We start from the raw sequence: 5,362 nt of genomic DNA on the forward strand, positions 1-5,362 counted from the left end.
TGACTACATTTATTTCAGAAGCATTTTGGCTGTAGAGCAGTGTAATTCATTTAAACTACAATATAGAACTGTATTTCCTGCACCCCTCAGAAGCAGTGCAAAGGCTTAGGGAAGTCACGGGTAACGGAGGAGCTGAGGGAGAGGGAAGTAATTGCTGGGAAGAAGCCTGGGTGTGAACTTGGAGGATTGTTGGATATGGGTGGGGAAAGTATGGAACAGGGTTGTTTTGGGGGGGGGGGGTTGCCTGGGGGGGGGTGACTGTTAGGGAGCTTCCCGCATGCAGACCCTGGCTGACCCCTAGCCTCTTCCATTCAATCAGGCACATCTGCCCTTGTCCCAATGTGTCCCTGCACCCTGTAGCCTGATCTTAGATTATGTATTTATTATATTGATTTCTTAAGAAGCCCCAGTTATCATTTTGGGGGTTGCCAGGTTCTTGCCCCAAGATCAGGCCCACTATTATTTAAATTATTATATAGTTGGGAACCCTGATGTGCACAGTTGCAACACTCACAATATAGGAACTCTTTTATATTTACAAATATAGTTTATTAATACGTTTAGCACAGTCACAAACAACCCAACTTAGTACGATAGATAGAAATACTACAGAACGTACATCTACACACCCATATACTCGCACCATCCCTTGTAGAATAACCTGAAATGTTAGCCGTCATCTTCCTCATCACCATCACCTTCCCTATCATTCTGGCACCCCCAACGACTACATCTCTCTCTGCTACTGCCCCTAGGGTGGGGTGCCACTTTTATAATTTGTTACGCTGACACTGTTATGTTTGATGCATATTCAGTAGGGGATTTTTCCTTTCTCCTTATTTGTATTTCTTCACCTTACTAATGTTGGAGTGTCTTTTTCCTATACGTTAGTATATCAATGATCTCAATTTATTATATACGTCAATTCGTTACCATGGCCCTTTTGTGATTAGATATCACATTTGTTTTTTCTGTCCTAACTTGTTATTTCGGTTCTTTCCAAGTTCTAAGTTGTGGTGTACCTGTTAAGTTTAAAAGGGTATGAACTTAGGAAAGCCCCTATGCCAACCCTCTTTAACGCATCCTCTATGTTAAAGGTTGCAGTCATATATGGACCTTATGCTTTAGCTCCATTTATCTAGGTGAAAGGTCCCAGACATACGTATGCTAACTTTGCCTTAGCTCACTACACAGGATGTGGCCTGCAGGTACAGCAAAATATACCCTAATATAAACGTATTATAATAAAACAATCACACCTATAAGAAAATAAGAAACTTATAAAAAAAGATATCTATATCTATATAGATATAGATATATAAAAAAGCAAGCAAGCAGGCTAGCCTTACATGTATCTCACGTACCTGTTACGTACATCAGTTCATTGCCAGGACGCTTCTGTGGTTGAAATTTTTACCTGTGGTCAGAACTTGCCCTAAAACTCTATTTTCAGTTCCTCAAATACTTGGGTTTTCTGTAGGGCCATTTATCTTTTCTAAGTTCATAGGTCTCAAGCCTTATGCTAATTTGCTGAAGCTAATGTCTTACAGGATACAGGCCTGAAGGTTTATTACATTACCGCTGAATATAATGCAAAGCAGTAAATATAATGAAGGCAAGCTAGCCCACTGGGCTACAGTAGCAGTGAATATAATAAAGGCATACTAGTCCACTAGGCTACAACCCCCGTCCACATATGTCCCTCCACCCCCACTCAGACACCCACTCCCCCCTCCCCATGTTGCCCAGCACCCCCTCCCCCTGTCCCCATGTGTCTCTGTGCCCCCACTCAGCCACCTGTTTCCCTATGTAGCCCTGCACCCCCTCCACTGTCACCATGCGCCTCCACTCCCATTCAACCCCTGCCCCAGTCTGTCCTCCCCCACTAGCCCTTATGACTAAGGCTGCGAGTCTTTCACAGAGGTCACGGAAGTCATGGATTCTGTGACTTTCTGGGACCTCTGGGACTTCTACAGCAGCTGGTGTGGTTGACCCCAGGGCCACCCGAGCAGCTGGGCACTGGCTGCTGCTCAGGCAACCCGGGGCTAGCCACACTGGCTGCTGCTTGGGCAGCCCCAGGCTGCCCCAGAACAGTGGTCAGGGAGCAGCAGCGGTGCCCCAAGCCACCCCTGCCAGGAAGAGCAACAGTGGTGGGGCCCCAGAGTGCTGCCCCCCTGCCTGGAGCAGCAGTGGCGGGGATCTTAGGCTGTACCTCCCCCACCCCCCGGGTCAGCAGCAACAGTGGGGCCCCCTAGGGCATCCTCCCAGGAAGCGTCACCCCCAGCACCTAAGATTTAGTTAGGAGTATTTTTAATAAAAGTCATGGAGAGGTCATGGGCTGTGACTTTTTGTTTATTGCCCATGACCTGTCCATGACTTTTACTAAAAACACCAGTGACTAAATCGTAGCCTTACCTATGAGTCCCTGTCTGACCCTCACAGCAGCCCCATGCTGTCTGTCTTCCCATAGCTCCTGTCTTGTGACCTGGCCCAACAGGCGCTGTGAAAAAGGCAGGCTCTTTCTCTTCCCTAGCTGGCCAGGAGCTGCTGCTCTGTTCTATCATCATAGTGCTCTCTGGTGGGCAAAAGGCAGAACTGCAGCAACTTTCCATCCAAAGTTATTTTCTGTTGGAGCTAGTGGGGGAGGGCTGCTCTGTTCTAGTGCCACAGTGCTCTCTGATGGGGAAAAGGCGGAACTGCAGCAACTTTCCAGCAGAAGCTTTTTTCTGCACAGAAAAATAAAAATATGCACAGCTCATTAATTATGTGCACATTCCGTGGTGCAGATTTTCCCCAGTCTAAATAACTGATGTTTATGTTACTTTGTGTTACTGTGTACACTTTGTTACTGTGAAATGACATAGATCAGTGATATGAATATTGACTACTATGATAGTGGGGAGACCAAGGTAGACTAAATTTAGGTATGGGCCAAGTGTGAAGTCCAGCAGGAATCAGTTTGCCAATATGGATGAAAGTCACCTTCTCTTATGATGGGGCTTCTCAGTATGCATGCAGGCCTTTTCCCACTAGCCAGCCATTTTCTTCACAAACTCAAAAAATCAAGCCACTCATCTCTGTTATCAAAATCACCTGAAAAATCCCATAGTACTAAGTGTCCTAACCTACCCAGATGCCAAATCTTCCCACTCACAGATGTGCTATAAATAGAGAATTCTGCTAAATTCCCAAAACAGTTCCCATCCTCCTCCTGAGAAAATCAAATGCCCAATGACTTGAGTCTCTCTTTCTTCATTACATATATACTCTGATGATTTGGGGGTTCTGTCTGTACCACTTCTGAATTGTGGATGATTTTATGAAATTGTATCATGGAAAGCCTATAAGTATGTGAGTAGACCAGAAGTTAGCAGGATTGTGTCAAGTCACTCCCAGGCCAGAGAAAAAGGTGAGTGATGGTCTATTTCAGGGGTAGGCAACCTATGGCACGAGTGCCAAAGGCAGCACGCGAGCTGATTTTCAGTGGCACTCACACTGCCCACGTCCTGGCCACCAGTCCAGAGGGCTCTGCATTTTAATTTAATTTTAAATGAAGCTTCTTAAACATTTTTAAAACCTTATTTACTTTACATACAACAATAGTTTAGTTATATATTATAGACTTACAGAAAGAGACCTTCTAAAAACGTTAAAATGTATTACTGGCACGCGAAACCTTAAATTAGAGTGAATAAATGAAGACTCAGCACACCACTTCTGAAAGGTTGCTGACCCCTGGTCTATTCAAAGTAAAAACACCTTGGGACAATGGGTTTGCTCTAGTGGATTCATAGATTCATAGATTCTAGGACTGGAAGGGACCTCGAGAGGCCATCGAGTCCAGTCCCCTGCCCGCACGGCAGGACCAAACACCGTCTAGACCATCCCTGATAGACATTTATCTAACCTACTCTTAAATATCTCCAGAGATGGAGATTCCACAACCTCCCTAGGCAATTTATTCCAGTGTTTAACCACCCTGACAGTTAGGAACTTTTTCCTAATGTCCAACCTAGACCTCCCTTGCTGCAGTTTAAGCCCATTGCTTCTTGTTCTATCCTCAGAGGCTAAGGTGAACAAGTTTTCTCCCTCCTCCTTATGACACCCTTTTAGATACCTGAAAACTGCTATCATGTCCCCTTCTCAGTCTTCTCTTTTCCAAACTAAACAAACCCAATTCTTTCAGCCTTCCTTCATAGGTCATGTTCTCAAGACCTTTAATCATTCTTGTTGCTCTTCTCTGGACCCTTTCCAATTTCTCCACATCTTTCTTGAAATGCGGTGCCCAGAACTGGACACAATACTCCAGCTGAGGCCTAACCAGAGCAGAGTAGAGCGGAAGAATGACTTCTCGTGTCTTGCTCACAACACACCTGTTAATACATCCCAGAATCACGTTTGCTTTTTTTGCAACAGCATCACACTGTTGACTCATATTTAGCTTGTGGTCCACTATAACCCCTAGATCCCTTTCTGCCGTACTCCTTCCTAGACAGTCTCTTCCCATTCTGTATGTGTGAAACTGATTTTTTCTTCCTAAGTGGAGCACTTTGCATTTGTCTTTGTTAAACTTCATCCTGTTTAACTCAGACCATTTCTCCAATTTGTCCAGATCATTTTGAATTATGACCCTGTCCTCCAACGCAGTTGCAATCCCTCCCAGTTTGGTATCATCCGCAAACTTAATAATCGTACTTTCTATACCAATATCTAAGTCGTTAATGAAGATATTGAACAGAGCCGGTCCCAAAACAGACCCCTGCGGAACCCCACTCGTTATGCCTTTCCAGCAGGATTGGGAACCGTTAATAACAACTCTCTGAGTACGGTTATCCAGCCAGTTATGCACCCACCTTATAGTAGCCCCATCTAAATTGTATTTGCCTAGTTTGTCGATAAGAATATCATGCGAGACCGTATCAAACGCCTTACTAAAGTCTAGGTATACCTTATCCACAAGACTCGTTATCCTATCGAAGAAAGCTATCAGATTGGTTTGACATGATTTGTTCTTTACAAATCCATGCTGGCTGTTCCCTATCACCTTACCACCTTCCAAGTGTTTGCAGATGATTTCCTTAATTACTTGCTCCATTATCTTCCCTGGCACAGAAGTTAAACTAACTGGTCTGTAGTTTCCTGGGTTGTTTTTATTTCCCTTTTTATAGATGGGCACTATATTTGCCCTTTTCCAGTGTCTGGAGAAAAGACACTTCTTCTTGTCTGAAGGGAGGGAGGTTTGGGAGTAATGGAAAGTTACCAGGAGCAGAACTAAAGCACCTGGTGAGCCCTGCTGGAGTCTATAAATGCATTCTGGCACTTAGTGAACTACCACCACCAGTCAAATTTGGCCCCACCACAA

The sequence above is a fragment of the Terrapene carolina genome, unplaced genomic scaffold (genome assembly GCF_002925995.2).
Source record: "Terrapene carolina triunguis isolate 2854851 unplaced genomic scaffold, T_m_triunguis-2.0 Scaffold69, whole genome shotgun sequence".
NCBI classification, from domain to species: Eukaryota; Metazoa; Chordata; order Testudines; family Emydidae; genus Terrapene; species Terrapene triunguis.